The 13018-nt window shown below is 42.4% G+C and overlaps 1 protein-coding gene and 1 pseudogene across 2 annotated transcripts in view; both read right to left on the bottom strand.

Annotated features, from left to right (window-relative positions):
* LOC145344932 (exocyst complex component 6B) overlaps positions 1-13018 on the bottom strand; it is a 595965-nt gene that overhangs the window by 372849 nt on the left and 210098 nt on the right. The window lies entirely within an intron of this gene.
* On the bottom strand, positions 5304-5506 carry LOC145351507 (U2 spliceosomal RNA; annotated as a pseudogene).

Below are 13018 nucleotides of genomic sequence, written 5' to 3' on the forward strand. Positions count from 1 at the left end.
TTCAGAAACCTGAATGAAAGACGAATAAACTGATGATCCATTGGACACTCAACCACACTGGCCACAAGCTATAAAGTCAAATGTTGCTTACGATGATATCTCAATTGGGATTCATACATACATGTTAAAATCTGTCACTACATCCCATTCCAATAGCTCAAAAGGCAAATATATCATGTGTTATGGTGCTAAGCCATGCATGGCACAAGATCCCAAAATACATCCCTAGCCTGCATTAATGGAGCTGACCATAACCACAGCCAGTTAGGGACAAACATCGGGGCCTCAGCTTCCCTAAGCTAAGGGGAAAAACAAAGGCAGCCTGATTCATATCCCAGGAACTTTGTAGATGGTATGCAAAAGCGAATAGCAATGTTCAGCTTTCTGTTCCCAACCTGGTCTTGTGCATGGTTAATGGATGAGGGGCCATGCAGCTAGAGTCAAATAGCATCTTTACACTTTTAGGCCAGATTCTGACTTAGAGGCGTTCAGTCATAATCCCACAGATAGTAGCTTCACACCACTGGCTCCCAGTCAAACACATACGCCAAATGTCTGTACCTGCAGTTCCTTTCGCACTTGTTCAATTCGGGTCGCCACACTACCAGAAGGATGTGGAGGCTTTGGAGAGGGTACCGAAAAGATTTACCAGGATGTTGCCTGGTATGGAGGGCAATAGCTATGAGGAGAGGTTAGAGAAACTTGGTTTGTTCTCACTGGAACGACAGAGGTTAAGGGATGACCTGATAGAAGTCTACAAGATTACGAGGAGCATGGAAAGAGTGGAAAGTCAGAAGCTTTTTCCCAGAGTGAAAGGGTCACTTACCAGGGGGCATAGGTTTAAGGTGCAAGGGGCAAGATTTAAAGGAGATGTACGAAGCAAATTTTTTTACACAAAGGGTGGTGGGTGCCTGGAACTCGCTGTCAGGGGAGACAGTGGAAGCAGATACGATAGTGAATTTTAAGGGGTGTCTTGACAAATGCATGAATAGGATGGGAATAGAGGGTATGGTCCCCAGAAGGGTAGGGGGTCTTAGTTAAGTCGGGTAGCATGGTCGGTGCAGGCTTGGAGGGCTGAAGTGCTTGTTCCTGCGCTGTAAGATCTTTGTTCTTTATTGAGCAGGATTACTATCGCAACAACATTTTGTATCATCAGTAGGATAAAATAAACCTGTCTCACGGCAGGAAATAGTTCAAAAACCTGAACTACTTCTCTCCCTATTTTCAATTAACTAAAAGCCCATCATGGATTGTAAACCGAGCTGCTACCCCTCTGATAATCGCGTATCTCCTTGATGTTACCCCGTTTCGTGACCTCTCGGGCTATCTCATCAAGCAGCCATCCTTTTCGACTGCGACAAATGCTGTTGATGGCTCCCTTTTCTTCTCGTTTCAAATGCTGGTGCGGTATGTACATCCAGAGTTATTTTCCTATTTTTGAATTCATTTATCAAAGGCGACACATGCGAAGGGAGGAAGTGGTGGTGGGAAATCAAGCTTATGTTCCCGCCAGGCAGGGAAGTTGTGTTGAGTGCCAATTACCCCCTTGTTCTGTGATGAGAATAGAAATGCTTTGATAATCTTGGCTTTAATTAACTTCAAGTGTTTTCATTTTTGTCATCCATACATAACAACAGTCACTGCACTTCAAAGCAATTCATTCCATGTGAATAAAATTCATCACATTTTGTACAAACGGTGACAACTTGCATTTCATGAAATAAGGTCCCAAGGCGCTCCTCCAAGGAGCAAAAGAGTGGGCATGAATCTTTGCAAAAGCAGTTCTTTGAGAAGTCGGGGATGGAAGGGAAGCAAGGAAGTTGCAAGAGCTGTGTGAGGGAGATCCAACGTGCAGTCCTGTTCATTTGCTACAAAGCAATGCTGAAAATAGAATAGTCCCCCACAATAGAACGTACCACCATGTGAGAATTACTTCAGGGATATTTTCCACAGCACTGGAATCACTGAGCAGCAGGTAAATTAGAAAAGGAAGAGGCAAATGAAGGGGTGCTCAGCATCTCCTGGATTATTATTATCAGTTAGCTTGTATGACTCGAAAATTGCTCTGTTCTTATTACCTCTTTTTGAGGTTTTTGGAGGCTGCGTTTCATTTCAAAAAGTGAAAGTGAATGGCATTAACTCCATCCACCAAAATGACTGTGTCCCATATCCCATCCGACCACCCCCCCCACCCCAGATCTCTAAGTGTATTACTAGATACTTTTCAGAGACCAAATTTTGCATGCACTAAACTAAAATCCCACTGACAAAGAGGATCCTATGCTTTCAGAATTCAATATAGGGTTTAATGGAAATCCTTGATTCAGCTCCAGCCTAACTCACTCTTGGCTTTTGTATATGTATATATAAATAAATTCCAGCTAACAACGCACTCCTAAGTATCCATTATTCTATAAATCTTTCAAACCCTTCAATTATATTCCAGCCTGGGAATTACTCAACAGAGATCAGTGTGAGGTATTACATTTCAGAAAACAAAATATGGAAATTATTTCTTCCATGTCACTTGGAAATTAAGAATCTAAACCGAGTGGAAGAACAAATGGATTGGGGGATAAAAAGACACAAATTCCAAAAGTAGCAACACAGGTTAATACATGACAATAAAAAAAAAGCAAAGCAAACACTCAATTTGGAAAGTGGAGACGTCACAGTACTGAATCTCAGTTAGGCCACACTCGTGAAGAACTGTGTTTGGTTTTGGTGCTCATATGAAGGACAGAGAGGAATTGGAGCAATATTCCCTCTATGCTACGTGAGTATGTAATGATGCAGCAATCTGGAACTTACTATGTAGCGCAAACAGTCTGCGCACAATCAACTTTCCTTTTAAGACAGGGTATGGGGAGACAGTGGCTTTGTGGTAATGTCATTGAACTAATAATCCAGAGACCCAGGCTAATTCGCTGGAGATATGGGTTCAAATCACAGCAGGGAAACTAGTGAAATTTGAATTCAGATAATAAAATCTGGAATACAAAAGTAGTCACCAAAAAGCTATCACTGATTGTCATAAAAGCCTACCTGGTTCACTAATGTCCTTTGGGGAAGGAAATCTGCCGTCCTTATCTGGTCTGGCCTATATGTGACTCCAAAGCCACAACAACATCAGGGACTCTTAACTGCCTTTGAAATGGCCTAGCAAGCTACTCAGTTCAAAAGGCAATTAGGAATGGACAACAATGTTGTGCTTGCTAGTGATGCCCAAATTCCATGAAATATATATTTTTAATGTATGACTACACAACAATTTTAAAGGGATCATGCAGTGCAACAAACAGACCGCAGACAAGAAAAATTAGAGGGAGCATTCCACTGGAGAGGTTGCAAAACATATTTATAGTGTAATGCCAGATCTGCAAGATTATTTTAATCTGAAAAGGGTAAGCAGAATAGAAAGTGACCTTACAGAGCTTTTTAAAATTATGAAAGGTTTTGATTGAGTAGATATAAAGAGTGTGTTTCCACTCATGGGGAAGAATACAACTAAAGTGCATCAGCATGAAATGGTCATCAAGAAATCCAGCTGGGAATTCGTAAGAAATGTCTTCAATCAGAGTGTGTTGAGGATGTAGAACTCACTACCATGGGGAGAATTTGAGGCAAATAGTACAGATGCATTGAAGGGAAAGGCAGTAGATAAGCAGAAGAGGAAGAAGAAAGTAGAGGTCTGGCTGCATCTGTGAGGAGAGAAAAGAGCTGACATTTCAAGTCCAGATGACCCTTCGTCAAAGCTCCCCATGCTCCCCAAAGAACCCATACTCAAAGTTTTGACAAAGGGTCATCTGGACTCGAAACATCAGCTCTTTTCTCTCCTTGCAGATGCTGCCAGACCTGCTGAGATTTTCCAGCATTTTCTCTTCTGGTTTCAGATTCCAGCATCTGCAGTAATTTGTTTTTATTTAGAAGAAAATAGAGGGTTATCTTATTGAAGGACCATGGGAGGAGGTTCAAATGGAACATAAATGAAGTGACTGGAACAAGTGGTCTGTTTCTGTGCTAGGCACATGACGTAATTCTATACAGTATATCTTATACTTCACATAAATCTCCTGATTAAAATCTATAGCCCAATCCCAGGTATTCACTATTATATATTTAAATAATCTGAACTTGTTTCAGATCCAGCCAGTAAGTCATTCCTGGGTATCTATTATTCGATACATAACCATCTGATTACTCCAGAACCCTTGCCATTACTCTGAACTTAAGTTATTTTCGTCATTGTGCACCCCAGTGGTCTATGGGGATCCTACACCCTTTCATCCTGCGGTCTGCCGCATTAACGACCCCACAGCCAATTACTAAAAACCTTCCAATGCTTGCACTAGAACAGATGGCCGGTAGCAAGTTACAAGGTTGTAATTTAATTGAGTGGTTCTGATAGTATCTCAAAGCCCAAGAGTGAAGCCAGAACAGCTTATGAACACGAGCAGAACCCACCAAGATCGGATTACTGCTTTCAACTCACTGCCAGACATTTGTTAGTCTTTATCTAGTTTATTAAAAAACTTGTTTTAAAGAAAAAAAGCTTTGTTTTTGATTCTTTTTATCATTACATCTTGCACAGTGAGGAGAGATTGAAGATGACAGTGAACTGCTCCCAATGACAATGTCAGCTTGGCTCAGCAGAAACACCCCCAAGGTCTCAATCCAGGACTTGGAACACGTACTCCAGACCAACAGCAAAGTTAACATTGGCTGAGAGCATTGCATGATATACTGTCACTCACAGGAGATATTAAACCGAGACCCTATCAGGTGAAAGTAAAAGAATTTTTAAAATATATATTTTGATGGGGTGTGAATATTGCTGGCAAGGCCAGCATTTGATGGTCATCCCCAATTATCCTTTAACCTCGTGGCATGTTTGACCATTGCAGAAGACAGTTAAAAGTCAACCACATTTCTGTCAAATGTAGGCCAGACCAGGTGAAATAGGCAGATTTCATGAACGGCACAATGGTACAGTGGTTAACATTGCTGCCTCACAGCATCAGGTATCCTAGTTCAGTTCTGGCCTTGGGTGTCTGTCTATGTGGAGTTTGCACATTTGCCCCTTGTCCTCATGGGTTTCCTCTGGTTTCCTCCCACACTCTAAAGATGTGCAGATTTGATGAATTGGTAATGCTTAATTGACCCTTAGAGTCTAAAGATGTGAAGATTAGATGGATTAGTCTGGGTAAGAAGCTCTTTCAGAGAGTCAACTTAGACTTGTTGGGCTGAAAGTGAGCTTTCTGCACTGTAGGAATTCTATGGTTCTATTTCCTTTCCTAAGGATTTGAGTGAACCCCATTCTTAAAGGTACAAAGTCAATGTGCAGAGTGGACAGGGCAAGCCCTTAATCCACCTCCCTGCTTGCTCCAAAAAGCAGAGCAAATTGAATCCAATTAATGGTCCATGCAAGATCCAAGTTGACAAGAAAAAGCATTGCATCTTGAGCTTGTTGAGATGCTTGATCCTAGCCAAAAGGCCGAGAAGCAATTCAGGAGGGTTTTTACAACAATCATAATTAATTTTATGGTCACCATTACTAAGGATAACTTCTAATTCTAGATTTATTATTAACTGAATTTAAATTCCACCAGCTGCCACGGTGAAACTTGAACCCATATCCCCACAGCATTAACATGGGTTGCTGAATTACAAGCCCACTGACATTCCCACCATGCAACCTTCTCCTTCGACTCTGTTATGTCATACGAAGAAGAGCAGGAGAATTGTCCCCAGTGTCTTGATTAGCATTCATCCCTCAACCAATACCAAAACATACAAATTGTTCATCTATCTCATGGTTGTCTGTGAAACCTTGCTTTGAGGAAATTTTCAATCCTATTTTCCGCCACAAAAACTGTGGCTCTATTCCAAAGGTAAGTTATGTTGTTCTGGAGTGCTATGAGGAAAGTTTTTCTAACTTTGAATAGGTAAAGGTGTCACATAGCTAGATTGGCTTAAACCATAGAGATCAAAAGACTCCAGCCTTGATTCCCAGTCTTCTGTAGGGAGCTAGACTTCAGAGAGTTTCCTTTTGCCAGAGGAAAGGTAAGGGAGGAAATTGGTCATGGTTACTGTTCCCGATTGACATATGTAACTGGAAAGTTTGTGCATGTATGCCATGCAAGGGCAAGATCTCACTTAACATAGAAACTAGAAGCAGGAGTAGGCCATTTGACCCTTTGGGCCTGCTCTGCCATTCATCTTGATCATGGCTGATCATCAAATTCAATATCCTGAGACTCCCATGTCCCTTGATCCTTTTAGCCCCAAGTGACGAAATGTCTGGGGCCTTTACAGCAGAATCCAAGAGGGTGATTTAGTGACTCCATGAATGAAGGTAGGTGAGCAGGCTCTGTTTAGTTTAAATGTCAGTGAATGCCTGGGAGTGCAGAGATTGCCCCATGATTGAAGGAGACAGAATACTTCAACAATTGTGAACTTCCGCTTTTCAATCAGTTCCAATCAAAGCCCAGAGCAGCAAACCAAACTACAACAAATTCTGCCTTAATACAGCGCTTTTCAAATTACACTCCAGAAGGCTCAAGTGGAGTTTTTGGTAGCAGGAAAGAGAGATTAAAAAGTGCAAGGTATGCTCAATGACTCAGTTATAGTTGTAAAGCTCCCTCTACCTGGTCCAAAATTTGCCCTTAAGATTAGACATAGAGCAAAGCCCCCTCGACCTTGTTCAACAGTTGCCTCTGCAGGTGGGGTACAGAAAGAACTTCAATCCCTCCATTTTACTGAATAAACTTCAAGCCATAACGCTCCATAGTGAAATTTCCAACAGAGGCCTCTCTGATTGAAGGCGCTAACTTATATTAGAAAAAAATGTGGAGTTGGGACTGTGATTCAGACCAGGCACAATCTTATTGGAGCAGTCTGGAGGGGTTGAATGGCCTGCTCCTAATTAGTACTTTCATATGTTTGTAGCGCTTGGCTGCAAACAGTTCTTGTGCTGAGGAGTTATACCCGTGAGCAACTGAATTGACATTTCCACACGCACACCTTGCTTTGAACTCCAACAGATGTAAAATTAAGACCAGGTCACTTGGGCCCATAACTTGCAGGCAACTTCTGGGTGATCCTCTGGAGAAGCCCATGTGCAGCCCATCTCTCTGCCAGGAGAAGAACCAGCGAAGAAATAGCCCATGAGCCATTTGACACAGTTTTCTACATCCAAGGTGCAAAATAAGTGTAATTTCTAGTAGGCGGTTCCATTGTGGCAAAGAGATAGTTTCTTTCTTACTTCAAAGAGTCTATACATCACTCAAATGATTGGAGAGATAAATCCACCAAAATCAGATGTCTTGCCAAACTCAAACACTACATATATATATCACTGGGTGCTGTTTTACCCAGTATCTAGTAAAATCCTGCTCTACGCTCAGTGGGTTACATGCTGCTTGGAAGCAATTTAGTTGAGCCATGAGCTTGGAGATCAACCAGCACCAGAGGCAAGGCGATTTCCTGGTGAAAGCAATCTGCTATTGGAAAACGTAAATCTGCTCTTAATAGCAACAAACGGTCCATGTCTGGTAAGTGCAGCTCCAGGTTTTATGAGCACAGGTGTGGCAACATCACAAACTTGAAGCTTAACCAATTAAAGGTTGGTAAAGAGATCCAGCTGCATAATGCTGCATGGAACTCTGACCATATCTTCCACCTCAGCCCATTGCAATCCCCGCACTCGGAGCTCCGAACTCAGCTTGTCTCTCCCACCTTGGTCAAAATCTAATCCCAAACATCACTGTGTTATTCTGCGATCATAAAGAGCCTTTAAAAAGTACCTGGCTGAGCAACGGGCACATCATAACATTCAAACCCATGGGCCAAGTGCTGGTAAGTGGGATTAGGTGGGAGTTCAGGTGTTTTGGTGCAGGCTCGATGGGCCAAAGGACCTCTTCTGTACGATTCTACGAAGGAGAGATGGAGTCGTGTGGAGGACAGTTCAAAGAATTCAAAGCATGGTCGTTGCAGGCTCAGAGGGCCAGTTCCTGTGCTGCAATTTTCTTTGTTCTTGTTCTTTGAATAGGATGCCCATGAAGAAGAAAATAGATATTCATGGTGCCAGTGGTAAAGGTAATAACAATAACGAGATATGAAGAAGGAGGAAAAGCTTTTCAACTCGAGGGAGCAAAAGGGAAGTTTTTGATTTGATTTGATTAATTATTGTTACATGTATTAGTATACAGTGAAAAGTATTGTTTCTTGTGCACTAATCAGACAGGCATAGGGCAGAAGTTCTTTAACAGTCACTGGGTCAAACATCCTGCAAGTCCTTTCCTAACAGCACTGCGGGTGTTATTACATAGAAACATAACAACTAGACGCAGGAGTAGGCCATTCAGCCTTTCGAGCCTGCTCCGCCATTCATTTTGATTATGACCGATCCTCAAATTCAATATCTTGATCCCCCCTTCCCCCCATATCCCTTGATGCCTTTAGCCCCTAGAGCTATAGTTAATTTCTTCTTGAAATCAGACAACGTTTTGGCCTCAACTACATTCTATGGTACACAAAGACTACAGAAGTTCAAGAAGGCAGCTCACCACCATCTTCTCATGGGCATTTAGGGATGGGTAATAAATGCAGGCCTAACCAGTAATGCCCCACATCCCATGAACTAAGATAAAAAAGAACAACATTGTTATAAAGAGGGAAAAGGTCATTCGTAAGAATCTACCACTTCATAATCTGTGAGCGGCTGGTCAGATCAATAGAGGCTGACTAGTAATTTTGAACAGTGCATTGTGCATGGAAGAGAGTGCACATAAGCAGGATAGAGACATGCAAGGTTGGGCAACAGAAGGGGAGCAGGTGGGCCAAGAGGAGAACGAGCAGACATAAAGGAGGAGTGAGTGGGCGTGAAAGGGGGAGGGAGTGGGCATGAGAGGGGAATAAGTAGGCGAGAGAAGGAGAGCAAATGGGCAACGGGGAGGGACAAGCGGATGAATGATGGGGAACAAGCAGACGAGGGGGTGTGAGCGGATGAGATAGATGGGAGACTGAGAGGGAGGACAAGAGGGAGCAAAGTGTGAGAAAATGACAGAGGAGAATGAGTGAAAAGGGAGGAGCACACAAGAGGGGAGAACAAGCAAGGAGGGAGTTTGTAAGATGGAAGAATGAGTGAGCAAGGAGAGAACCAGCAAGCGAACAAGGGGGCAAGTGAATAAACTAAACAGATAAAGGGCGATGGAGACAGCATGAGAGTATGTGCGTGCGTGATTGACACTTCAATGGCAATTGTCCAGCTTTCAACTTTCCCAGAAATACGCGAGTGTGTGTGAAACCATTCCAAACAGCAAACGTGCCTTTCCCACATGTGCTTCTGACGGTTATCTATTTTGAGTAAATCTCACTGAGGAGCTTTGACGCCATGAGAAAGAATCGCTGAAAGGTTCACAGGATCGCTACGAGGTTCTGGTTTATGGTTTCATACAGCTTTAAATCATTTCTGTCCATGTACAGGAACACACTGTATTCATTTTCTTCAAGTATTTTTTTCTCTTTCTCTCTACCCCCCACTCCTCCATCCCGCTCACTAGTTCCTTTTAACCCTTAGTGAACAGCACCAACATTGCAACAGCAAGTCCACAAATGTCAAATGTCCTTGTGCTGGGAAAGGTTCAGACAAATTGTACGCAAGTATTTTTTTCTGCTCTAAAATGACGCAGCATATCACAGGGCAGAAACTGTCCTTCCAGCCCAACAGGACCTTTTGGTGTTTTATGTTCCACATGAGCCTCCTTTGCAGTACTTGAACTCACTTTATCGACATAGCCGTCTGTTCCTTTCTCCTTCCTGGGCTTATCTAGTTTCCACTCATACTATTGCTATGTGCCTCAATGACTCTCTGCGGTAGACAGTTTCTGAGTGATTGTTTTCACAGGTTTATCCTAGCGTGCGCATTGACCAGAACGGCTTGCTTCCACCTGTTCTACCACACTGTAATTCAGCAACAGAACTATGTGACTTACCTGCAACATTTCCAACTGGGAACTTCACTTCCTATTTTGTGTGGTACTCAGTTATAACACAAAATACAAAATGTAAGCCCAAAGGATCATGATTACAAAATAAAGACAACAAATGAAAATCGGAAATACAGGAGCACTTTTTTTTACTAAAGGTGTGGTAAACATGAAAAATAAAATCAATCACATGGTTGGGGGACAGAAAGCAAATTCACCCACATTTTTTCAGACAGCGGCTATTGGTGAACATCCTGCTATTCCCATTTATACCTCCTCTCAATAAATCTTTCATTGCTTTACTTCCCATTGATCTTTTCCTTTTGCCTTGCGGCATTAACCCTTCTCTCATTTTGACTCTCTTGACTTCTCCTCCACCTTTCCCTGTCACTGTACATGTCCAAAACCTGTGCCATCACTAATTTTCTCCAGTCCTGATTGACCTGATGTATTAAGTTCTCCCTCCACAGATGCCGACCAACCCGCTGAGCATATCCAGTACATTTTACTTTCATTTCCAATTTCCGTCTTCTGCACCACCTTGCTTTTGGACAAGTCTCAGTGGGTTTCAAGCACTAGCTAGGTCAGTTCTGATCAGCAACTGGAATTATGAGTTTATAATAACTCTAGAAATTGGCTGTGAAGGAACCGTGCTTTATTGCACAAAATAAAAAGAAATAAAAACCACAAGACCGTGGTGAACACAACAGGTCCCAAATGGGATTAAAATAATGGATCCTCTCGGGGTCTTGCTTTATAAACGACTCGGTACACAAGCTCCACCTGGTTGGCTAACTACCAATCCCCAGGAAGCTCATAATCAGCACAGATACCATAAGAGTTATTACAAATGAACAACAGAATGCTGTTGATCAGTGTGCTCAGTGAATCCTGTGAGACAAAATTAACTTGCATTAACATAGCAGCCCTCAGGGCGTTCTGAAGCGTTTCAAAGCCAATGGAATATTTTACACTATAGATTTGGAGCCCTATGGAGCGAACCAAGTTACAACAAATTACATTGATACAGCAACTACAGCAGTAAAATATCCAACATGTTTCACAGGATACTTGGCAGATAAAATCTCACACTAACCCAAAGGGGAAGATATTAAGAAAATTGACCAAAGGCTTGGTCAGAGATAGATTTTATGGCATTTAGGAAAGAGTGACAGGTATAGGGAGGAAATTCCAAAGTTTATTTAAGGCAGAGATAGAACAAAGAACAAAGAAAAGTACAGCACAGGAACAGGCCTTCAGCCCTCCAAACCTATGTTGATCATGATGCCCTAACTAAAAAGATCTCTGCCCTTACTCAGTCCGTATCCCTCTATTTCCTCCCTATTCATGAGCCCATCCAGATGCTCTTAAATGTTGCTAATGTGCCTGCATTAGAACTCATCCTCTTGCAGTGTGTTCCAGGCACCCACCATTCTCTGCGTGAAAAACACCCCCTATACTACAAATGACAGAGGTCCCAGCACTGATCTCCCTTAAACTTTCCCCTCTCACCTTGAACCTGTGCCCCCTTGTAACTGACACTTCCACCCTTGAAAAAACATAAGAACATAAGAAAGCCTCTGACCAGCCACCCTGTCTGCGCCTCTCATAATTTTAGACTTCTATCAGGTCCCCCCTCAGCCTTCGTCTTTATAGTGAGAACAATACTAGTTTATTCAACCTCTTTTCAACTCCCTTGAGATCTTTATCAATTTGGCCACCTGTGTTGACATTCTTAGGGAACTGTGGACCTGCACACCCGGATCCCTCTGTATGTTAATGTTCCTAAGGGTTCTGTCATTTACAATATAATTCATACTTCAATTTGATCCTCCAAAAAAGCATACCTTGCAATTGTCCAGATTAAACTCCACCTGCCATACCTGTGCTCAAGTCTGCAATGTATCTATATCCTGTGACATCCTTTGACAATCCTTGGTACTATCAGCAATTCCATCAATCTTTGTGTCATCCACAAACTTGCTAATCAGACCACCCACATTTTCCTCCAGATCATTTATATATACTACAAATGACAGCGGTCCCAGCGCTGATCCTGGCAGAACACCACTAGCTACAGATCTCCATTCGGAAAAACACCCTTCCACCACTACTCTCTGCCTTCTATAACCAAGTCAGTTCTGCATCCATCTAGCCAGCCCACCCTGAATCCCATGTGATTTTAGTTTTTGTCTGCCGTGTGGGACCTTGTCAAACACTTTACTAAAGTCCATATAAAGTCCAGATAGTTGAAAGCGTGGCTGGCAATGTTGTGTTGAAAAACATCAGAGGTGGACAAGAGGCCAGAATTGGACGAATGCAATACTCCTGGAGGGTTGTAGGTACTCACAAAGAGAAATTAGATAAATAACCAATTAACCTATGCATGAGGCTCCAACTTCAGCTCACAGCCAAGGCATCAATAATTTGCCTCATCTGAAAGACAGCAACCCTCCAACAGCGCAGCACTCTCTCAGTACTGCACCAAAACATCCTCAATCGAGTGGTCTTTTCCATAACAGGAGCTGAATCCAATCTGCCAGCAGTTGCATTTGTCACACTGCACTTCGTTCAGTTTTCATCAAGAAACACTCAAGGTCCGAAGGTACTGCAGTGAAGCACCAAGAGCCTGGTTCCTGGGGTCAGTGGACTGGATTGTAAGGATGGAAGGGACACCAGCTGGAAGAAAAATCAGACTACTCACCCTTCACTGTTAAAAATTAAATGAACTCCCCGGAGTATCATGAGCCCTGAACTAAACAACCGAGTATTGACTTTAAAGACATACAGAAAATATGACACAACACTTATCAGGTATTCCAACTGATAACAGTTCATTAAAGTATTCACAGTACTCTAACTATGACCTTACTAAACACAGATTCACTGTTAAATCTCAACTTGTAAAAACAATATACCTCACCAAAAACATCACTATTCCACTGGCGTTTTTTTTTAACGGCTGTGTCCACGTGATGCACTGCTTTTGCTGTCAACTGAACCTGAATCCCACAAAGCACAGCTTTCCC

Source organism: Carcharhinus amblyrhynchos, chromosome 1 (assembly GCF_965287045.1).
Source record: "Carcharhinus amblyrhynchos chromosome 1, sCarAmb.v2.hapA, whole genome shotgun sequence".
Taxonomy (NCBI): Eukaryota; Metazoa; Chordata; class Chondrichthyes; order Carcharhiniformes; family Carcharhinidae; genus Carcharhinus; species Carcharhinus amblyrhynchos.